Source organism: Dermacentor albipictus, chromosome 4 (genome assembly GCF_038994185.2).
Source record: "Dermacentor albipictus isolate Rhodes 1998 colony chromosome 4, USDA_Dalb.pri_finalv2, whole genome shotgun sequence".
Taxonomy (NCBI): domain Eukaryota; kingdom Metazoa; phylum Arthropoda; class Arachnida; order Ixodida; family Ixodidae; genus Dermacentor; species Dermacentor albipictus.
Genome location: NC_091824.1, coordinates 101,631,352 through 101,656,526, shown reverse-complemented (window position 1 = coordinate 101,656,526; position 25,175 = coordinate 101,631,352).

Here is a 25,175-nt window from a genome sequence, read left to right as displayed (position 1 = left end):
GCATCTCAAGTGTTCGAGGAGGCGAGCTTCTCCCGTGCACTCGTTCATTTCGAGCTCCTTATCGTCGGAGACGCGAAAGGTTACTTTGGGGCTCGTTCAATTTATTACCTGACGAAATCAACCGATTAAAGGGCTTATTGGCCATCTGGCATTAATGCGAGCCGGCTACCCCTCTGCATGCTGTCTTGCTTCTGGTTGCCCGACCGTGCCCGGTGTTGCACGCGTGTGGACCGTAAAAGCAAAGCCTCAAAGTGAGACACGCTATCAATGTCGGCATCGGTACCTGCTGCATCTGCACATTTCCTTCAAATAAATTTTGTTTGTAGAGAGAGAGAGAGAGAGAGCAATGAGAGAGGAATTGGGAGAAGGTTAAGTTGACCGGAAGGTTACGGAGGGGAGTGAAGACGACAAAGAGAATCACACACTGATCACGTGCTCTAGATTCGCGCACAATGCTAGCTGAAAAAAAGCGGAATTAAATTAGTCTTGATATTTCTGCACACACATTGAACTAGCGCCAGATATTATTCTAGCGTAGAACCTTTCTTACACACAGCCTTTCAAGACGATGGGGTACGCTAACGCCTTTCACTTAATGTTCAAGACTGGCTTATCGAATTCTCACGAGTCTTAAGAAACAGGCGCGCAAAGACATTAGCAATATTTCAGTGATTAGAATTGAGTTGAAGATGTTATTGAAATTTTGCGCATCTATTCAATTTTTGTTATTTAATAACCTATTCGTAGTTGCTCTCAGGCAACGTGTTTTTAGGAATACTGTGCTACTGAAAAAATCTCCCTCGTCATCTCTACCGCAATGTTTTTTTTTTTTTACGGATTACAGGAAATCTTCACGTAAACGCTAAGCAGAGTGCTATCTGATGCCGTGGTAAGCCTCGCTTAGGCAACTGTATATGACGCAATGAAAGATGGTTACGTAAGGTTACCGTCGTTTCTTTTTCATTTTTGTATTGTGGCCATTTCTCGCTCGCGATTCAGTATGATGGTCGAGCATTCAGATTCGCGCCCATGGATGACCTCTTCTGAACTTGGCAACCTACGAACACTTGCCCCGTTTTTACGACTTTAAATATTTTAGACAGTGTCATCGCGTTGAATGTGGCTTTTGGCCTTGAGACCAAAAAGAGACCAGCTGCGTTGTCCTCTCAATATAGCGCCATATGGTTAAAAAAAATAAACAGGCGACCGTCGGCATCTTCATATCTTCTCTAAGGGGACCTCCAAAGGTTCAATTACTCAAGATTTACCGAGCAAGGTCAGCTGCGGTCGTTAAACACGAGGCTGGTTTCGTGCCCTCCTGCAAGGAAGTGAGAAAGCGGCAACATTATTCTCCGACACTTTCCTTGATTTCCCAAGATATCCTGCCTTAGACCCTAGCCTGTCTCAATGGTGCAAAATTATTGCTTTAAAGAATCAAACAAAAGGTTCTTTCCCGGCCTAATAAACGGCGACCCGAACTTGCCACACAATCGCCGGCTTCTTGCAACATCCTTTTTACCGGGGACACTGCTCACCTATTACTAAAGTGCGGGACCAACCACTCGCTACCAACATGAGCAAAAGGTTAGGGAAAAGAGTGATTGAGAGAAATTTCGTCCAATGGTGATGCCAAGCTGTAAGATGAGAAGCCGCTCTTCTCTTAGTCTTTACCACGTTTTGTTCTTTAGAGAACGACCACTATCAACAGTACAAGAATAAAGAGCCAGCAATTTGTGAAGCAGATAGAAAGAGGTTATAAAAAAAATTTTGCCGACAGGAGAGGGAGAGAGACATTTATTATAAAAGGAAGGCTGAGAGGTATTCATGAATGACTTTGTTCGAGCCTGCTGCTCAGAGTATGACAAACTCAAAGACAGTGGTAAATAAAGGAAAAACTGAGCGTTGAAAGTAGGCAAGGAACCAGCTGGCTATGGCAGATACAAAGCACACATGCATACGCTCTTGTTTTAGGAAGGAGTCGTCATGATTGCAGCACAAAGGAAAACCTTTGGAAGCATGATAGCTATAGCGCATTACGCTAAAAACTAAAGAGGTTATAAAAGGCAACCAGCATAAACTGAAGAAACGCAGTGACGTATAATAAGAAAGGTTAAAGGAACAAGCACTACTTGGTGTGATGCTGACGAGCTCTCAAATACAACGGCGTAAACGTCCTTGTTTATTATTCCTTTCTTCGCGTGCTGTGTCACAGCCCGCGTCGGTAAGGGCAACGCGTCTGGAGGTGTGAAGTGACACCGTCCGGCAGGCGCGTGTGCAATCGCAGAAGTCCCAATAAATGTAGCAGAACGCCACTGCATACAATATGCGAGGCACATTACCTTTCTGCCGCGGCCGGCTCTTTGTGCATATCGTCCCGACCACTGAACCATCCCGCCGCTGTAGTCCGTTCCCTATAGCGTTGCACTGGTGAGCTTGTGGGGGCGGGTTTTGTACCGTTCGCGGCAAACTCGTTTTGATGGAGGCGAAATGCGAAAATGCTCGCGCACTTACATTTAGGTGCACGCTAAAGAACATCTGGTTGCCAAAATTAATACAGAGTCCACCCCTAAGGTGTACCTCATAATCAGATCGTGGTTTTGTCATGTAAAAAGAAAAAAAGAACATATTTTTTTTTTCTTTTTCAGACTTGTATAGACATTTCTTGGTGCTGTTTTGTCCTGACTGCAACTTTTTTTTTTTTGTAAGAAAGTTGTGCAGCGCGAGGGTAAATCATGGGGAATCGCTTGCCTGAAGCGAAATTGCGCCCCGGCTTTTTTTAGCTCGAACCAATCTACCCCAGACCTACAGCTGGTAATGTACGGCCTGTGCTGTGTGTCCGTCACTTTTATTTTTTTTTACCTCCGAATGTCGCTAGCATGCTGCCGCCATATTATACATAGTGTTCTTTTTTTTTTTGTCCATAACGTTCGCTTAATAGCTCTATTGTTTTATTGATTTTCTGACAGCCATTTTATTGTCGCAAAATAACATCGCTTCATTTAGGCGTAACGCTTAACATAAAAGTGGTACATGCATAGTCTTTGCTGCAAATACCTGTACACAAGATTTGTCGTCGAAGTTCACCTCTGTCAATCTTAGCTGAAAATTCAACTTCCAGTTCAACTCTACTGCAGCTTTTCCGGCATGCTTCTGATTTCTGTTGTGAAACCGCCAAAGCGTTTCTTCGCAGTTTTGCCGTTCTACAAAGACAGGCAGAAGAAATTATTCGAAATTCAACTAGTCTGCGCAGTTACTGCAATAGTGGCGAATGAAATCACCTCCAAAGTTTTTCTACGAATTATATCACGTATACGAATTACTTTCTAACATTTTTTTACAGAAAAGGTATGCGACAGTTCCCATTATCGGTGAGTAGAGGACGGCAGCGCTTCTTCTGCTGATCTAGAACGGTACAAATAAAGAGATCAGGATATAGCGAGGTCACGCAGTTTGTTCCAATAAACAACGACGCATATCCGGCCGTAATCAATCGATGAATATTTCAACTGCACGGAACGCTCCGAGGAATTTCTTAAAAGGCTGCCTAAGCAAGCATTTACACGTCATTATTAGTCTGCCGATTTCACGGCTTTCGGACGTAATTTTGTGGTAACAAATTGCCTCAGTTAAACACTAACTTTACTTTGCGAACATGAAAATAGCATTCCCAATAAAAAACACAATGCCATTGTTTCGTTCCCACTAAGGCATTACCATTCTGAAGAACCACTCGCGCCGCTGAGCCGATAAAGCGACTGTTCACAAATCACATCAGTGGTAAGTGCTTTGTTGTAAATAGGTGAGATTTACGATTCGAGAGTTGCTGCCTGTACTTGTATTTCCACTAGCGAAAAAAATAAAATTTCTGTCACGCTTCACATTAGCTGTTCATCTGTTTCCGCGAGCATTTGCGGAAGAATGGAAAACTAACAACAAAAATACGGTTTTAAACAAACCATTGAGAAACATGGCACAATGGTGGCAACATGATTTGCTGAGAGAATGTGTTCCTGTCTACTGGTTATTCTGTGAACATCAGTAGAAGCAATGACGTGATAAAGGCGTACCTTGAGAGTAAAAGAGAAACAAAGAAAAAGGCAGGAAAGCTAATCAGTAAGAAAGGTTATTGTGCTACCCTGCACTACGGAAAACAGTTTTAAAGTGGTAGGAAGAGAAAAAAATGAGTTGAGAAATGGAAATCAGCGGACAAGATCAAGAGGCGGCAGACGTCACTGTCACAGCCTCTCTCGCAGTCTCATATACCATCGGAAGTCAACTATCACTCAGCTGTCTTTAGCGCACACATCAGTTGATAACAGCTCTCCATCTATCTTTTGCTCTGACGGTGGCTGGTACAACACAGTTTCTTCGCAGTTTGGTAGCCGAGGCGGTAAGGTCTTCAAGTCAACAGGCAGCGAATGCAGACGATCATTCGCTCAACTCGTTGCATTCAACAAGGCCGATGTACAATCGCCATAAAGAGAAACAGAGTTAAGAAGGAAATGCAGGGAGGTCCATGTGGCGCCTCGTTAGCAATCTTAGTTTGCGTTAAGCGAAATGAGAAAATGAAAATAAGAGCGAGGTAAGGAGAGTCATTATTTGTCATATTTGTCATGAGCGCTCGTCTAGATTCTTTGTCTTCAAGAAGTCCGTTAGCCTTTTGCTGAAATTGTGGATACTACAGGTCCGATAATCTTTGATTTCTAAAAAGGCTTGTCATCTAAACGGCTAAGTACTAGTAGTGCCCAGAGCATAATGCTTAGAGTCGTATGTTGTACAGTAGCAGAGAAGGTGCTCTATAGTTTCATGACATCCGCAAGAGTGGCATCCAGAGCTGTTGATCATTCCGATGAGGAATGAATATGCGTTCGTGAATGCGACCCCAACCATCGGCGGTAGACTGAAGTTTTTTCTCGTTGTGGGAGCCAGGATGACATGCGAAATCGGAAGACAAGGTCTAATGAACAAAATCGCTAGTTGGTGAAGCTCGGCGCATCGCAATGTCGACGTGTGATACTACGACTAAGTGATTAAAGTTGCCATGCTGCATAGGTTCTCGAAAGCGGATTTGTCGCTCACTGATTTTGCTGGTGAGCCGAACGCGCGGCTTCATCTGCCCTGTCGTTGCCGATAATTCAGCAGTGACTGTGCAGCTACTGAAAGCTAATGTCATGTCGTGATCATGGCAATTCTCTAATGCTTGGTGGTGAGCTTTTTTTAATTTCGATGCTATCTGCACATCAGAGACATGAGGCAAAGCGAGCTATATAGCGTTTGCAGGATGGCATTGAAACGACAAAAACTGACATCAATCAGGCCATTATTAAAACACATAATCCACGGAAACTGAAGGAGCTGGAAGTTTTGCTGGTGTTGGTGTCATAAGATGCGAAAGCTTGAGCTGTATAAAGAGAGAGCTTGGTGGGGCAATCATAGCTACGGTAGAGCTGCAGGAACTAGAAGAAACTTTTGTGAAGATACGTACCCGGCCATCTAGGACTGATTTATGAGAAAAGCGAGACAGTTCTTCCAAGAATAGTGGTGACATGTATGCCTTCTTGAAAACCCAAAATTTAGAGACGCACACAACGTTTTCGGAGACATCACAACGGAGGTGTTGGGTGTTACGAAAGCTTGAAGCAAGATGGTAGTGAGCCTGACCACAGCCTCACTGAATTCAGCCTTTGGCCTCCGCACTGGCAAACAAACTAAGTGGTGCAGTAGTAGCCGTGAAAGACGTAGCATATACGCTCTAAGGATCTCAGTGCGATATATGTGTTGACTTTGGGTGCCTCCTTGCAACAGCAGTTGTAGCAGCTAACGATGCTCATCACGTGAGGCCCTTATATATTCTAAGTGATTGGTCTTGCGTGCTCTGTACAGCACGGATGTTCGTCTTGCATGCGTTGGACAAGGCTGGAAGACTGTAGCGGAATATGTTGAGAGAAAAAGCTTTTTATAGGTAAAACATAGTGCAACACAGATATCCTCCATAATATATCTGAGAATAGTTTCAATAGATAATCAATGCAAATTAGCTTTTCCTTTAGTATTTGACTTCAGAAGTAGCCGCATTCGACCATAACGCGTAAATACGTGTGCCAGCTCTTACACACTACTGACCGATCGTCGATGTACACGCGTTAGAAATCATCGGTTTGCGCGTAAATGCTATTTGGCTTGAATGTCCATAGTGATATTCAAGCCTTGCCTGCGAAGGTATGCAGATATTAACGTTGCCGTCTTCTGAATACTTGCGCTCGCTTGAAGACGTGTCACACCAGAAGCCGAGCCGTAGACATCATCGCAGTAGAGTGAGGTCTTAGCTGTCTATGTTAACGAACCACCAAGCCCGACAAGAGCCAGACCGAAAAGATTTAAGGTGAGGACTTCTCCTTGTGCGTTCTTTTTTTTCTCAGGCATGGGTAATTGGTGCACGTGAGCAACGTTAAATGTTCAAGAGAACACTGAACAAATAAGTCTGTAAGTACACATCAATTGATCTGTTCATTATAGCCATTGCAAAGTAAAGTCTTATGCTGCGTGACATATTATGTTGATATGTGACTGCTGTAGATCATTGTGTCAAATAATGGCCTGGACCAAGGCATTTCCTTTACACTGAAATCTGTATATGACTAACCTTCCGTTGTTTTTTCGGCATCCGGCAACAGAAACGGACTTAGCGATTTCTAACAAACCCATACAGAATGGGTTTCATTGTTTGTTTTGTGTGTGATCACGTACGGATGCAGTGTGGCGACGCAGACGTGAACATGCGGGACAGATTAAAATCCACGCCATGAAAAATAGCCTGACGTCAAGGTTATCTCAGTATTTAAACAGGAGAGGTATCGAGGCTAAAAATTGCTGTTATGGATGGGGCGGACACGTATAGTTCGTACACCCGATGAACAACATGCGTACGAGGAGCGCCGGAGGGAACAGCAACGAAAATGTAAACGGTGCCGGCGCGAAACAACCACCGACGAAGAACGTGCCCGCGATGCTGAATGAACAATTGACAACAATTCTGCTCTGTGAAGATGGAATGGCAGCGAAAGCACTTTGCTTTTCGTCTGAGAGCTTTGACTGTCGTCAGCTTTCGTTGCATTCCATTTTAACAGAGTGAAGTGGCAGTCAATTTTTCTTGAAAAGTTTCATTCCCTATTCACCAAATGAAACAAAAGCATTCTTTTTTTTTTGGCAGAGTTGTTCTGCGGAGGACGTAGATTATAAAATACACGGCTGAAATAGGCCATACCGGTGCAGTCAGTGAATTGACGCATAGTTCTAATAAGACGTGCCAGCTCGTTGCTTTCTCATTTCTGTGTGTGTGCGGGTGGGTGCATGTATGTGCGTGCTTCTTTGCGGTGAAGTAAACAAACACTTACACCACACCTCTCTAACAAGTGCATGTTGCCGACAACAGATAGCGTGGCCACGGTCAAAATAGAATGCTTTTCCTTTGCTCATGTGCTTGCGTGCGTGTAGGCGCGCGTGCTTTTGTGTGCATACATGCGTGCGTATGTGTGCGTGTGCGCGTGTGCTGGGGTAGGAAGCCTGGAAAATTTAATATATTACGCTACTAACAAGTGAGCTATATCGCTGCCCTTGAAAAGAAACGAACGTATTTATCTTATAAGCACATATCAGTATATTTATCTTGCTTGGGTCTATTTTCGAAACCTGCGCCTTGCGCTTTGAATACAAGGTAATTTTCTAAATACTCTGTATATACATCTTTATTCACTTCTTCAGATAGTCCGTAAATGCTTGACACGCTGCACAACATTTGCAAGGCGTCACAAAACTATAGCGAGCTTGAGAGACCGAGTCGTGTCTTTGCAAACAACGGCATGTATCATCACATTATGGGGAACTACAAAAGACTGGCAAACTTGCGCGTTTTCTCGAGAGAGAAAAGGCACTGCTCATCTCAAGCCTGCGACTATGAGTAAATTATTCTTTCAAATAATGACGGTGGAGAAAGAGAAACAGCGGGTTAAATTCGCAATGATGCAATTGGGAAATGTATTCGGTCGCTTGCACTTTCCTTAAGAAGACAACGTCGGAACTCGCACTTCCTTTGAACTAATTGAAACGATTTTCCTCGTGTTATTTCTTGATTGGTTTTGCGAGTCCTTTATATTTCGGCGTAAATAAATTAAGCGCGCTCACACACCCTCGGAATGAACGGACCAGAGAATGCGATGATACTGAAAATCCGTCGGGGCCTAATAATTACAAGATGAGGCTCTCGATCAATTTATTAAACTATCTAAAATATTCATAAAATTGGTCTGCATAAACATTGTGCTTATATTTATATCTAAAAATAACTTAAGTTCCCCTACAAGCGAAAGAACCTCATCGAGACGAGGCTTATTCAAATACGACGTTCGTTTAACATCTAGGCACAAAGCAGGGTTTCATTTCAAAGAAGGGAGGACAGGTGACCAGAGAGAGCTGAGAATGCTTTTTGACGCAGGAAAAGAAGAAGGATAAAGGAGGCGACAGGACGTCACCCTTCTTTATGAGCTAGGATGACGACAACTGAGTAGCTAGAATCGCGAGTGGTGCATACGGGGCGGGGCATTGGATGCTCACTATGCACTTTGCCGCCTCACTTCCTTTTTTTTTATACACGAGACCCGGGCTTTCACTAAGCAGTGCTTGCGCTATTTATAGTTACGAACGTGTTGCATCCTGTCCACTTCATTAATAACAGCAGCAAGCTACATGCTAAGGCCAGATGTTGCGTGACATCGTGATTAGGTTTAACGCTTTGAGACTGTCATGGCGCATACGCAGCTATTGTACTGTGGAAAAAAAAATAGATCCCCGTTGTGTATGACGTGAAAGTGTTAGCAGAGACTCCTGATTAAGATTTGTAGCGGGAAGCCTTTTGTGTACTAATGCTTTTGCTACTGCTCAAGACAACCTTTCTTTCGGTAACGCGATAACAGAACACACCCAACAGTTCATAAGCGGATAATTTGATTCGAAACTCCTAGTGCGAGGCAGCAAGAGTCTGAGCTGCGTGCACCAAAATCTTTAAAAAAAAAGAGAGGAAAGCGATGTCGTCTGCGATATGGTTTAAACTACTTGTCTATTATTAGCATCGATCCGAAGAAACCTCCAGTAATATTTGTGTTCTTCCATATTAGGTAGCTTGGCACATTTTCCGAACTATTTAAATAAAATACGTAAGGAATAATACGACGTGTCTACGCTAGACACCACTCACACCAATACATTATTGTACAGTTCGTTTACCTACCTGTAATATTTGTCGTCGCTCTTTCTTCCGCCCTAAAGATCCATGCTCCATGGCTGTACCTGCACGCAAAAAAAAGAGAGAAATGGTCAGGAAGTAGCAAGGTGACCTTCGATAAACGTCGCCACAATAGTAAATTCGCGACTCGGCGCATTCGGACGGCAAACGCTCCTAACAAGCTAGAGCACAGCGTTGTGGCAATAGTTCCGAGTGGACCGTCCCTTTTCCGTATTCGTAGAATAACAGGAGTGCACCATACTTTGCTTTAGTGAAACAACAATGAGGATCTGTCTAATAACCGCCTGGCCTCCGACTGTCACGTGTGCCGTGAAGCTCGCAATGTCCTCCCCTATGTTCTCCAGTCCGTCCGCTCTCCTTCATCCACGGCGCCACATTAACGATCGCCTGCTGCCCAGCTCTCGTCGTTTCGTAATGGGCGCCTATAATGGTGCCGGCGTCCGTCGATACGTCGGTGGTCTCTCGGTAATTAGGCGGTCCCACGTGCTTCCTTGCACTATAGGCAAATGGGCAACCCATGCAAAGCAACTTTCTCGCGGGTGCGTGCTCAATGCACGAAATGCATTCTCGCAGCCGAAATAGCGTGGCTTACCGGTGCCCATCGACGTCGAAGTGCCATGTCTGCCGAAAAACATTCACTGCTCAATCGCGAGGTTCGGTGTTGCTGAAATAAGTGTGCGTGAGTGTGATTGTTTCGTTTATTTCTTAATTTATGTGCTGGCATGAATTGTGCGGCCTGACTATCTATTATCGCATGCGACATGTTGTTTCTAAAGGAGTGTGGTCAGGTATCATAATTGGTTCGATAGCGTGTACTGGACGTTGCCAAACCACCCCGTTTACTAGAAACACCAAGAACATCGACATGAGTTCAACAAAAACGCGTTGACTGAGTAAACTTTATTGAAACCAGCAAGAGGTAGTGGCCTCCTAGGCCTCCCACGTGGGGACGTCGAGGTGTTGCCTCTTCGCCGCCGCGCAGGTTCGCTGGGTCGCAAAGAGTTGGTCGTCAAGGTTGGAGCTACGCAGGGCAGCGTGCCATCTCGACGAGAGGATCGTAGGGTTAGTGCCGGGTTATTGTCGTGTACAGTCCCAAAGCATGTGTGGAAGTTTGGCTGGCTGTGTCTTGCAGATATGGCACGTGGGATTGAGGTAAATATCTCCGTAGATCTTGTTGTAACGGTGTAACGAGGGGTGAGTATTGGTTTGTAGCAGGCGGAAAATTGTAGCCTGCGCTCGGGATAGTTTGTTGTGTGGGCCGGGGAAGGTTCTACGTTCTAAGTAGAAGGATTAAGCAAGATCACCGTAGCGTGTCAGGCGATCCCTACCGGTGGGGGCAGCCTTCCCGTCTCCCGCGCGGTTGACTACGCCTCGCGCTAGGGAGTGGGTAACCTCGTTGAGGTTAGGGAGATGTGGATGGACGGTGCCCACATGAGCTGGGAACCAGACGAGTGTAACCTGATGGTCGGTTGAGCGGGGTGCTTGTTAAAGAACGCGCAAAGCTTGGTGTGAGATACGGGCATTGATATAGTTTATAGTGGCGGAGCGGGAGTCAGAGACGATGGTATGGCATGTTAAGTCTAGTGTGACAAGCGCGATGACCACTTCGTCATCTTCCTCAGCGTGTAAGGTTACTAGGCTGATAGCATGGTGGAGAGAGCCTTCACGCATGGTGACGGCTGCAAAGCGGGTACCGTAGGGATATTCGGCGGCATCGACGAAACTCACACCATCGTGGCGAGCAAGGGATGTGGTAAGAGTGGTGGCACGGGCTGTGCGGCGTGCGCGGTTGTATTTGGGGTGCATGTTTCTGGGAATAGAGTTGGTGTGAATCCAGGCTCGTATGGTGGAGGGAATCTGATGTATATGGCCGTGTTGATGGTGGTAGGTGATACCGAGCGAGGTGAGGATGTCGCGGCCTGTCGCCATGATAGTGAGTCTCACCAGCTGAGAGCGGCGTTGGGCCTCGGTGAGCTCGTCCAGTGTGTTATGGACGCCTAGTTGAAGGAAGTGGTCAGTGCTGGTGTAACCGGGAAGGCCAAGGGCTTGTTTATAGACACCGCATAGGAGGATGTTGAGCTTGGTTTGTTCAACCTTTTACCAGTTTAGATACGCAGCAACGTAGGTGATGGGGCAAATTACGAATGATTTGAATAATTGGAGGAAATCCTCTTCTTTGATACCCGCCACGTGGTTGGAGACCCACTTTAAAAGTCTCGTGGTGATGGCTGTATTCATCTTGATTTTGTCGAGGGCCATGCCATTCGCTCCGTTCTCCTCTATGAGCAAGCCGAGCACACGGATATTGGTGACGAGGGGTATGGGGCTGCCATCCGTGAGATGAAGCGCAATGTCTTCGTAATGGCGTTTAGCGGTGCAGTATTTTGGACGGCGGCCACGGAGAGTAGGCCTGTAGAGAAGGAGTTCGGACTTCGCAGGGGAGCAGCGAAGCCCCGTGCCTTGGAAATAGGTCTCGACTGTTTCAATGGCGGATTGTAGTGCCGTTTCTATTTCGCCATCACTGCCTTTGTGGGCCCAGATGGTTATATCATCAGCGTATATGGTGTGGGTGACACCGTCCACTTGCTGCAACTCCTTGGCAAGACCGATCATGACAAGATTAAAAAGCATTGGGGAGATAACGGAGCCCTGGGGGGTTCCCGCGCTGCCCAAAGTCTGGGCGTCGGAGCGGAGATCCCCCACCGAAAGGAAGGCCGTGCGATTAGAGAGAAAGTCTCTGACGTAATTATAAGCTCGCGCACCGATATTAAGGCGTGAGATGCGGTCAAGAATGGTGGAATGGGCTATGCTGTCAAATGCTTTTTCGAGGTCGAGGCCGAGTATAGCTTTAGTAGTACGTGTTCTATCTTCTAGTATATGGTGCTTAAGTTGTAGCATGACGTCTTGGGTCGACAGGTGGGCCCGAAAGCCAATGACAGAGTGAGGATACGCTGCAGTGTCTTCCAGATGGCTATTAATTCGCGTGAGGAAGGCATACTCTGTAACCTTTCCCACACATGAGGTTAGTGAGATGGAGCGAGGATGATCGAGGCTAGGTTTGCCAGGTTTGGGAATAAGGATGACCTTTGCTGTTTTCCAGGCCGGGGGAACGACACCATTACGCTAGCAGCCATTGAAATAATCTGTGAGGTGGGTAACGGAGGCGTCATCCAAGGTACGGAGGGCTTTCTTAGTGACCCCATCGGGGCCAGGGGCAGAGCGGATGTTTAATTTATGCAGGGTGGCTTGGATCTCAGGGACACTAAAGTCTTCGTCCAGTGGGGGGTTGGGGACCCCGGTGTAGGACCCATGAGGTTGCACTGGGCCCAGCGGGACATACTTGTTAGTTAAATAGTCTAAGACTTGGGCGCGGCCCTGTTTCTTCGTTTCTGTATAGAGAAGTTTAGTGAGACAATGTTGTTGGGAAGAGTGGGTGGCCTGATTATCGAGGAGGTGCTTGAGAAGCTTCCAAGAAGGGAGGCAGTTGATCTGTCCGTCAGCAGTATTGCACAGTTCAGTGCACTGTTGATGGCTCAGGGTGAGGGAAAAGGCTTCGATTTCTTTGCTGAGGAGGGCTATTTTAGCGTGTAGGCGCCTGTTGAGAAGTTGCCCTACAGAGCGGATTAGGATGGATGTTTTAGCCACGATGAGATGAGCCAGTCTACTGTCCATACGCTCGACGGGGGCATCGGCGGTAATGGTGTGCGTGGCTGCCTTAGTATCGGAGTGCAGATTTCGGGTCCATGCATCAATGTCCGCTATGCGTTGCACATGCTGGACAGGGGATCTATGCTTACGAAATGCATCCTAGTCAGCCCAGGTGAACTCACGGGGTTTGATGGTAACTGCAGCTATCCGAAGGATAAGTATAGCAATGATGGAATAGTGACTACCGAGACCCTGTTATGTGTTGCTCCACTGGGCGTTGGTGACGTTCTTGGTAAATGTCTGGTCGGTGGTCGTGTCGCGGGAAGTGGAGTTGCCGAGGTGTGTGGGGAACGGGGGGTCTGTGATGAAAGTGAAGCCGAGGTCCTGGAAGCCTTGCCAGAGGTTTTTAGCCGCCGTCATCGAGTAGCCATTTCCCCATGCTGTGTGGCCGAGGTTGAAGTCTCCACCGATAACGAGAGGGTTGGTGCCAGCTACGTTAAGGGCCTTCTTGAAGAGGGCGAGAAAACGCCTTCGAACTTTGGCGGAGGGATGGCTGTACACATTAAGGCAAAAAATACTTTCCTTACGTTTCGTGGTGGATATTAGTTCAACGAGAAGGTGTTAGATGTTTCGGACGTGGAGACTGTGTTCAATGGCGGCGATTTTCTTGCGGACGAAGGTGCAGAGGCGGCGAGAAGCATGTGACGGGATGAAATGTTGGTAACCTGCGAGGGTGACCGAATCGATATGGGTTTCCTGAATCACGATGACGTCCGGTTGCCGGGTGAGGATACGAGGGTGTTGACGGATGACTTGTTGCTTGCGGAGATAGCCTCGGCCGTTCCACTGCCAGATAAGTGTATCGCTGTTAGTGTGGGTCATGATGGGGATTGGGGGATGCCATCATGGGGCAGTGCCGAGGTTTCGTGGGCCGGGGGAGTGGGCATAGGGAGAGTTTTTAGGTGGCTTTCAATGTTTGTGACACGCTGTGCCAGCGCGAAAAGGACGTGTTGTGTGGATTCAACTGCGTTCTGGAGTGTGCCCATCGTGCTTTCAAATGAGACTAGCATGTCCTTAACCTCTGAGCGCACTTGGCCCGCGGCTCCCTCTCGGAAGGCCCGCTTTTTGGGGGCCGGTGTTAGTTTATATGTATTTTGACATCTTCCCGCACTATAGATTTGTAACCATGGGTGAAAACCCTCGTTTATCGCATTGTGAATTAGGGTTAGGAGACTTTGACCCTGAAAGATCCCAATCGTTACAAAGTGGCATCGTTCCCATGCACAGGATATATTACAATATTTATTAGTGGCACGAGCATCGAGCATCGAGTATTAGTGGCACGAGTACGTGCTCGCTCGCTTGCTCACAGCAGCTGAGCGCGGGCGCTCGTTACATGCTCTGACGTCAGCACCAGAGAGGGCGTGTAAGGTGCCCTCCTTGCGCCGTTCGCTAGGATGCTGCGCCCCGCCAGTTGGCACGCGCTGAGCTTCCTCCACGCCCGCCCTCGCTCCTGGCCCACATATGCTGTCAAAGGAAAGACGTTGGCTCGCTTGATCTAAAGATCACCAAGGCGCGAGTGCCACTATGAGACACGTACATCAAAGATTAGGGTCGCCTAAAATTTTTTAAAAACGTTTTGAACGTTCAATCCCTCCCATGCGTTTTTTTACACAAGCTAAAACTCCATATTTGCATATTCCTTCCTTCGTTTGAAATAAGCTGTACAGATTATTAGTACAGTTAATCATGTTCGGGGCTTTATTCAACATATTTGCACAAATAGGCTACACACTAGCATTGAGATCACAAGTAAAGTGTAACTTAAATTTTTTCCTTGACTTTTTTTGTTAAATGAAAACATTGAACTCTCTTGAAGCAAGCTCTGGCCCTCTTAATCCGTATACTAAAGCATTAATAAAACAGTACGGCATTTTGCTCATCGATGAATGGTTGAAATCTTGTCCCCCTTCATTCACCTAAACCAAGCAACGGGGCTTCTTGAATAGTAATCAGTCTAACAATGGGAGCGATATGACAGCCAACAAACTTAACGGATAACTCAGTAATAAAATACCCATGAGGCACTTAATTGTTATCCATTGAAACTTGGACCTTCACCCCTGGCCTCTTTTGTGTGGCAAAATCAAAGCGTAGTTGCTCTGAGCTGCACCGTGGACTAGAGAATTATTATGTACAATTTACGAGCAAGCATTTCGAAAGACGTTGAGGTGAGTTGAGTACATTTGCCCGACAAAACATATGCCGCTCTCTCGTAAACCTCTGGAGGCTAAGAAAAGCTTCTGTATGCGTAATCGTGTCGAACTGGCTGCAGGTGGGATGAACGAAATTGAAATGTAAAGTTCTTTACACTATATCAGCGTGGCGATGAGCCAACTATTCTGCGGTGTCCCACCAAATTTGAATATTCTCTCTCAAACCTCCATACCACTTCACGCATGCAATTTATGAAATAAGAAAACAAGAAAACTGCGGAACGGCAACATGCGATTTGCCGGGGAAAAAATATGGACGCGCCCAACCAGAACTGTCTTGTGTTGTGGTATGACCAGGCAGCGAGAAATAAAGAGAAAGAAAACGGAATGCTTCAGTATCACAACATACACAGTCCCTTTTCTTCTCAACTTACAAAAGAACTATCCTCCTTAAAAGCGACATCGAACGAGACGACATACGAAGGAGGGGGGGGGGGGCAATTTTTTCTCAGGTTGTAAACAAACAAAGGAGGCTGTATCAAACTATACGGCTGGATGGGTTCTCGAATCTGCATTTAGACGCTGCGTAAGAAACGCCGCAAGAGTTAAAGCGTGCCTGATAATGAACATCTGCTCAAGTGAGCTGGCGCCGAGAAAGGTTAGAAGATGGAACTGGCAAAGAAATTCCAAATGAAACTTTGATGTGATCCTCGCAATAGGACGCTTTAATGCGCGCGCGCCTTAACTTTTGGAACCTATAGAGAGGCGCCCAGTATTATTGCATCTTTGATTAGTTAACAAGGCGTGCCCTTACAATTACCGGCCTCGGCATTTTATGCAGTTCATCTTTAACAACTATCTTCACAATTTTTTTCCATTCGCCCTTTTTTTACCAACTTCTGTAATTTATGAGCTCGCGAAAAGTTCAAAAATAGAAAGGCAGCTGTGAATTACTTTGGGAATCAACAATTCAGGAAAGAGGGGAAATGTCAGATTGCTTTCTTGCCCCTGTGTTGGCGCATTTTCCTTGCTGAATTGCTTTTTTACAGCCAAGGTTCGTGAACGGCCGAATTAAAAACTGGCGCAAGGTCAGAACTTTACCAAATTGAGGATATAACATTCGTTTTACTTTTTCCAACCATATTGCACTTGACAGAGCTAAAATCTTTTAAAAGGCGTCGGGTAGTTGCAATGCAGTAATGTGCAATGTAGTTATAGGCAGGACGGCAGTTGCTCCGGAGACCCTGTGGTCGTGGTGAGCCGCCGCTCTGCACAGCTCAGACCTCGGAATCCAGATGTGGGCAGTCCAGCAAGCCCGTGAGGTGGCGTTGAGGCAGGGCCTTGATGTTCCCCCGTGAGAGACCTGAGCCCGGGTCACGTTAAACCTTGCCCGAGGTACAAGAAAGTTGTATCCACCGATTGGAAATAACTGTACGTCATTGCTGATTTGCTATTTGCAGCTATTAAGATTAACTGCAGTACTATTGCAGCTGGTTCATGCAGATTCACCCCTCCTTTTGAAAGAATAGGTATTAAAAACGTGTTTCAAAAAGTACCAGTGATGGAATGTCCAACTTCAATGGATTTTAGTTATGCTTACGTAGCAGTGCGTTCTACTTATACCCGGCGGCAATATATTGCAGGCACGAGCTCTGAGAAAAGGCTGAGTAGCTCTGCAACCTATTCATGCAGTCTAGTATTTGCATTTGAGGCCTCGAATAGAATATGCTAAAAACACCGTCGTATACAGTTTTACTGGCTACTGCTACAGGGTGCTCGGGAATTGAAGGTTTTCGGAAATCCCACGGACCGTGAAGTTTTGCCGCCGGATGTACGTAAAAAGACTGAAGTCCACGCTCGACTTCGTAAGCTTTCTACGTATATGAGGATGTCTTTGAGGCTTAAATTGAATTCCGTGGTTTTACGAGCCAGAACCACGTTATAATCGTGAGGCATGCCGTAGTGGGGGTCTCCGCGCTAATTTTGACTACCTGGGGTTCTTAACAAGCACCCACTGCACGGTACACAGGTGTTTTTGCATTCCACCCTTGTCGAAATGCGGTCACCGCGGCTGGGATTTGGTTCGGCAACATCGGGTCTAGCAGCGCAGCACCAAAGCCACTAAGCCACCACGGCGAGTTTCGACATAAGTAGCCGGGACGTGCATACTGCGGTAGCCTAGAAGGAGCACTGCACCGTATCGCTAAAATTGGACAACCGTGCACACGCAATTTCGAAACAAGCTTATAGCGACGTTACTCCCAAATTTAGACTGAAGCTGCGCTAAGCACTTCTAATATTGAAAACAATAAACGAATACAGAATTATTATTCAAACATATTAAAATGTGACACGAATAAAAAAACAAAAAAATACAAGTAGGCCCACCTTGGTGGCTTAGCGGCCGTCGTGTTTGGCTGCTAAGAACGAGGTCGGGGGTCAAATCCCGGCCGCGCGCCAGCGTTTAAATGGGGACGAACCACAAAGACACCCGTATCCCGTACGTGCAATGAGAGCACGTTAAGGATCCCCAGGTGGCCGAAATTTCCGGAGTCCCGCGCTACGGCGTGCCTTACAATCAAATCATAGTTTTGACGCGTCAAACCCCTGAATTTAATTATTCTCAATAAACAAGTACATATAATGAAAAACTTGAATAATGTTTTGCGGAAATACTTCTGTACTGCAGAGCGCACTGTGGTTTAAGGTATATCCGAAGTATTCATTGGTTTTGATCTCGTTGCAAACCGTGATGTCACCTTGTATATATTGTATTGTAGGCTGAGCTTCCTTAAAATACCAGCGAACTGCAAGTGACTGCTCTATAATCTTAATTTGCATTACTTGCTGCGTAAATTCTGTGTGTCATGACGTAGCACGGGCTAATTTAAGCTTTGCGGGAACATTGGATTAGCGCTTTGTATCTCGCTTGTTTGTGCGTTCGTTTCAGCCACTCTGCCCTTGACATGCACCGTTTGCCTTGTTTGATCAGGCCTATATTTTCCAAGCCCTGGTTGCCTAATAACAAAAAAGAGTATCGAGTATCACTCATGATACTAAACCCACTAAAGCATACATCTTATAATGAAAAGAAACTTGCACACCTGATTAAGCTCGGACAAATTTAATATAACGAAAATATAGTGAATATGAACGCCGTATAGAAGCCGGACAACAAATTCAGCCACGAGCAAGTCGAAGCGCTTGCCGGCAACGAAAATAGCTCCAATCTGCTCGAGCTTCCCGCCCAAAAGCACTCGTTGCATAGATGAAGTACTGGCAGGGAACCTGTAAAATGGTTTGAACGGGCAAAGTTTGCAGCGCAAAACATTCATTTTCTCATGCCACAATTTATAATTAAAAACACAACAATAAATCAAAGCAAATTTTATTTTATGACAAAAGGAAAGAGATGCGTGTGCCGTAGACTGCTTCTACCAAATGCTATGTTATCTTTGACTTCACATTCAGAACCAAGTTCGAAACGAGTAAACACATTTCCCGGGGAATAGATGCTGAACTTACACCACCATGATTATTTTCCTGCATTTTTAGTGTGTGCAACCATACCTGCTAACTCTCCGAAATTTTTAGTAATTTTACTAATTTGGGATTGTTCTACAATTTGAAGAATGTTGCGTCCAAATGTACGAAAAGTTATGTTGACAAAATAGGTTCGCTGGTCAGCGTCCAACGATTTAATATCCAAACTCTTCTAAGCAGTTTATTCAGTCGTATCTGCGGGATTATTGCCAATGTTAAAATTCCCAGATTGGCAGGTGCCAAGCCTTCGTAGCTTGTCGGTTGTCATTGGTAGGCTGAGCCGCAAAGGGTTACTAGATATTTCACTCATTACTCCGGATTTTCGACTCCCAGTTTGAAACAAACTTCACACATTAGGCTTCTTAGAGATACTGCGCAATCATTCTTTTTTTTTCAAGCTCACACTGATCGCTCAATTAAATATAACACTTTTTTGTATAAGCTAAGCACCGCAACCTTACTCAATTTAGAGTGGCAAAGCGTTCTTTTAACACTATATATTTGTTTGTTTGGTGGAATTAAGGAAAATACTGGATAAGAAGAGAATTACTGTGAAGCCTTTCTTTTTGTTTTGCATTCCGTGCAATAGTCACAGCGCAGAAAATGTAACATTGCGAATTTCAATGTAAGTTTTCATATTTAAACAACTTCGGTTCAGTAAATGTTCTCAAAACGTGCTGCGTGGTGTTCTTTGCGCCTGCAGCATGAAGTGTAATACTTCTTTGACGCTAAGCTATTACCTACATCCAACTATACCCTGTCGAAATCAATGTAATAATTGCAGGCTCATGTGGGAACTTCAAGGCAACACGGCCTTCTGCCGCGCCTTTCATTTTAACGTGTTTGCTGGTTTACCAAGCATCTTCCCAAACGGTAGGAGTGGCAGTTCTTCAATTGCGCAAACCTAATTTATAATACCGCTCAACTTATTACTTCACCTAATTGCTATTTTAAAGGCGCGGCTTCTATAATTAAGAAAATTAATATAACCATTGCTTTTCTTACACAACAAACTGTTACCATACTGCTCGCCAGCATGGTGTCCCTTTTTTTCGCATCCCTTGAAATCATTTATGCCCCTAACTGCGCCGCGCCTCCACGCATGACAGCCAACCAAAATTTTTTTACTTAGGTAACTTGCCTATATTTCATTTTATTGTACTCTACATTTCTTAGCAGTCCTTCCTGCTTTTAGATACAACACTTCCCTGTGGAACGGCGTAGATAAGCGTGGGCGAATAGACTTAAGTTAGGAACGCAAGAATAAAACATAAGTGATAACCGCGTGAGTATGTGGGTTTATGTGTACCCTGCCTTTTCTTTCTTGCAATTTCTTGCCTTGCGCGGTGTCTGTCGCATCGCTGCTCCAAACAAGTATGAGGCATCCACGGCACATGGTGGCTCTATAGAAACGTAGCAGTCCATGATGAGCTGCCGCAAATCGGGTTTCGAATGACTTTGCCCATACGCGGAGGAGGGAGGGGTTAAGGGGGGTAGACGAGGATAAGATACGTAAATGCAATATAATAAAAAATCTCGTGGTTCCCGAATTGGCGTCTAGCATGCATCCTAGCTGAATCCCACTTCCGTCAGCGCTTCCGACTCATGTGTCGACGTCGCGTGGCCGTACTATATATGTCGCTACTCTTCATGCCTCTTGCTATATTACAGGTTCTGTTATGCCCTGTGTGCATTTGCCGAATCCTTAGCGGGGGATTCATTCATGCATTCATTCATGCATTTACTGCATCTCACCTCCTCGTGTTCTTCCTTATAAGGTGGGGGAAAAAAGTTCCAGCGCGCTGCATCTGCGGCAATCAATAACTTGTCTTGAATAGCACGTTATCTACGAAACCTCAATAAGCACTAAAGTGACGGACCAGGACAGCGGTAACACTAGCAGCTGAGCCGGCAATACTTACACCTGAGCATTGCACGTTGTACCAAACGTGTCTCAAATAAATGTAATAAATTGTCTGGTGACGTGTTGTATGCATGGTCATTCCCATACATACAACAGCACCGTAGCGCTAATTCCCTGCATAACGGTAAGATAGTCTACGCCTCAAGCTCTGTGGCCTCAGAGATTTTCACTACTCGGAGGCTGCTGCTGAAGCAACTCATCAGAAAAATCACTAAAGAATCCCATTAAAGCTTCAAATTGTCTACTTCGAGCCACGGCTGCGCAGCATTTTGTTCAGTGTAGTCAAATAGGAGCATTTATGCGACACGTTTCCTAACGCGGAATAAATCGCAAGTTTTTCCAATGGCGCTCCTAAACGGAGCTGTCCTTGAGGTTAGTTTTGCCACAGGTTACAAATACACAGGCGCATGCCCCCACGGCTGATTCGACAGCATTCTTAGGTTCATCATAAAACCCACGTTTTTTTTTACTGCATTGCGCAGCTAGAGCTCGTTATACGCTCATCCCATCAACGTTACGGCTGCTTGTAACATTAGGGCCCGTTGCATCATCGCGCTTGAAAGTTCTGCAGCAAAGCTAGAGAAAAACAAACGTGCAGACTCGGTTCCAGTCAATGTTCATTGTGCTTGCGAGATGTACGGCACGCACTACAAGTTTCGTATTTTTTTTAACAGCGGATCTGTTATAAGTCGTGCCTTCGCCGTCCAGCGTTCGGCGTCCGGTGTCACGCAGGGGGGCAAAAGGCGCGCCGGGGAGGGGGGAGGAGAGGGGTATAGGAGCAGGTGTTTCGCCGGCGCGAGCCCTTTCGCCCCATGGATACTGCTCGGTGCGAGTGGCAGCGGGAGCTCGCACGAGAGCGGATGAGCCGACGTCTCGCAAATCCTGAGCTTCGAGAGCGAGAAGTGCAAAGAAAACGCCAGCGGAGGGAAGCCGCTACCACCGAGGATCGAGAAAGGCAAGCGCAAGCCAAGCGCCGGTGGGGGTAAGCAAACCCCCACTTTCAGGAGAAGGCAACCCAAGCCAAGCGCCAAGTGATAAACAGTGGTCGATCGAGGGATATCGGCTGCATCCAACATGTCGACAAAGAAAATTCTCTTCGTGAGCGCGGCAACTGCTCTCACGACGAGAAATGCCCTTTCAAAGCGTTGGCTTCAGCGGCAGTCGAGGTTCCCCTGTTATTAATCACGATAGAAAATTGACTTTACACATCAAGTTTCCGTGCAGTGGAACATAAAAAAGTGAAGTAACCAAAAAATGTAAACAGAAAACATAACTTTTTCTGTGCTCCAAAATAGATCATTAGTTTACACTTACATTTTCTGTAAAATAAAACAGAAAACATCCTTAATGTAACAGAAAACTTTAATTGGGGGAACAGTACCTTTTCTTTAAACATTATATTTCTCTTATTGTAAAACACAAAAAACTTGTTAAGTAACAGAAAAAGCAAAAATAGAAAACAGAGCTTAACAGAAATTTTCTGGCAAGGCAGCTGTCTGAAAAATCTGTTTTTTTATTAAGGAAATATGTTTTACAATGCTCGTTGAAAGGCGCACCGCACAGGAAATCGGCTTCTTCTCAAAATACCTCAACGTATTACAAATATTTTTATGCCTCAAATTTACGCAAGAAACGGTCAAGATTTTTCTTCATTTCTAACTTCGTATTATTCTGATTTCAACCCATAAATGCACTGCTGTGATACTCTACCCCACATCGCACTGCGCGCAAAAAGAAACAAAAATAAGGAAAGTGTTTTGTCGTTTTGCGTTAAGGTGACATAAAACATAAGAAGTCAATATAAATGTTTAAAGTAAGCGTGAAAAGAATGACTAAATGAGCGCGTGCCACACCATCAAACCCCGAGTGAAAAACAGTGCTAGCCAACTCCATGGCTTCCGAAGTGCCTCCGCTTAAGCCTAAGTCTATGAACGAGGACTTACAGCGGTCACCAACGCTCCTGTACGTTCCATTGTACAGATGGAAATATATGCGGGAGTTGCTCCTGACTTTTGCAGTTGACCGAATTGAGGTTTACAAATTTCACAATGTCAACAATGACCCGTACTGTGGTGCGCAGAAATTGACGTGATGACTGTTCTTGAACTGTGCTCAGGTAAACGTTCCGTCGCTTGTATGCTTGAGTTTGGTAGGTCATGTAGAAGGTATACATTGCAGTTTAGCTACATAGCGCAGTTATTGACCCTGGGCTGCTTGAGTCCGTGTTTTTCTTTCGTGTTCTTTTACATGCTGTTTCCAGGCGACAATGTATCTAAGTCATTCAGCTCTTTAATTTGTTTGTGTTTCACTTTCCAACCGCGTGATGCTGCAGCAGGCCCCCCCCCTCTTTTTTTTTTTTTTTGCTGCGCAATACACAGCGTTAATGACTTAGCGAAAAAAAAAAACGAAACGTGGCATGGGTGGAAACAGTAGATAATGGCGAAACATAAAGACCCTTATCGGTTTATTGACATGGCGTAAACATATGGAACAAGTTTACCACCCAAAGTAGCACCGCATCGATCTTTCTCCTTCGCTCTCCTGGTGCTGTCCAGAGAAGTCTCGATGACGCTGGTTCAGCGCGAATGAGAGATAACGGAGCTAATGAGGTCGAGTTCGACGTTGGGTCATTATGCCTGCGCGTTCTTCAGCTGAGACTTACACGAAGTTCCAAATAGAACAATAAAAAAGTGCTCCCCTGGCCTCGGTTTACCAGGCCACCCTCTTTTTTTTTAGCTGCGAAAGACAAGCAAATGCATTGTACTGAATTTTCGTTATTGCCGTTTGGCGTGTACAATCTTGCGAAAGAGAAAGTGCCGTGTAAACTTGGTGTTAAGCTGTTTCCTTACTTTCTCACCTTCGTTGACCCTGCTGGCGAAATTACCTAGCTAAGTTTTATTGCGGACTTACTTGCCTTCATAATCTAGCCAGGCCAACCGATGTGCTTGGCATACTAGGAGTCTCTCGAAAAAAAAAATATTTTCCTCCCCTTCTGCCACTGTAGGGTAGCCAACCTGACTATGTACGGGTTAACATCTTTGCCTTTCATTTATTCTTTGCTCTCCCTCCCTGTCTCTCTGCCTTTTTCTCTGTAAAAAATCACAGCACTGCTTCACGTATCCCTACTGATTGAGTGCACGGAATCCTCCGACTATCGTGAAAGAAAGCAATGCCGCCACGAAAGTGTTGTATTTTACACCTCACTGGTTCTCTTTAATTATTAGGTGGCTGGGAACATGACTACTATGCGCCAAACACTGTGCCTTGAATGGTGAAGAAGAAATATGAAAATTGACTCGCCATCCCGGCCCTGCCAAACTGGAGGTCTAGCGAAGCTGTTGAAAACCACCACTACAATTGCTGAGGGGAGTATGCAGGGCTTACTGTGGCAGTAATGTTAATTTTGACAGAACGCCGCGGCTTTCGTACTGCCGTTTATTTTTTCCTCTGCCGCTCCTCGTATTCAATCTGCTCCTCCGGAGTCCTAACTATGCGTTGCCTACCCCTACCGGTGCTGCAACAACAATGTTATCAGTTGCTAGGCTGGTTTTCTTATATACGAAGGCTAGTGACGTGACTCCCCATGTCGCAAGCTGCCGTCGCCGTGGCAGCTTACACAACAGTCACATTTACCGGGAAGCCTATTCATGGAGCGCTACGTGCTTTGCATTGCTACCAGGAGCGTCCTATCCTTGATTATGCAGTTCAGAGGCTTGTTTTGAGTGCTATGTGCTTTGCATTGTTACCAACAGCGTCCTATCCTTAATTATGCACTTCGGAGGCTTCTTTTGTGCTTGCTCTTTATTGAAACGAATGCTGTTCTGTATGTTGTATGTGTAATTCGAAAGAATGTAGGCACTTTTCGATTCACTTTGGTGAGTCCTTGAAGCCTGATTCACCTCATTCACTTGTCGGTCCGGTATTGCAGTACTTCCGGGATCGACACACATATTGTGCAAGGATAACGGCACAAAAAATGCGGAACCACTAGATGCTCACAGCTTCACTGTAGCGTTTGTGCACATTCTCATATGAAAATATGGAGCGCTGAGCCTACGTGTGACAGCGCATATTCGTCAACTGATGCCGTTGCGTTGAAATATACACCATAACTGCTCAGTACTGAACTTGCCAACCAAATCTGAGCTGTGCGGACCATAGTTCAGTTGCTTTTGCATCGAAATTCAGCCTGAACGGGGGCGTAGGATTCGCAATCAGGGAAAACATATGTATACTACATTTCTTTTTATCTCGGAGCAACATGGCGTTTCTCCTCTACTTTAAGTACGACAATTCCCTGCTATTGGTGTCACTCTTACTTATCCAGATGCCCCACTTACGCTGGTTGGTTCGGGCGGAAAGGATTCAGCTAATCCGCACACTCTTGTTCAAGTTATGTTTCGATTTGCTCATCAACTTTGTTGTGCGCGTGCGATATTATCTAAGCAAGAGTGACGAGTAGAGAGCTGTTGACGTTGCAACACAACGTTGAGACGCGACATCATGTAAGAACCATGTATCTGTAAAACTGGATAAAGGGAACTAC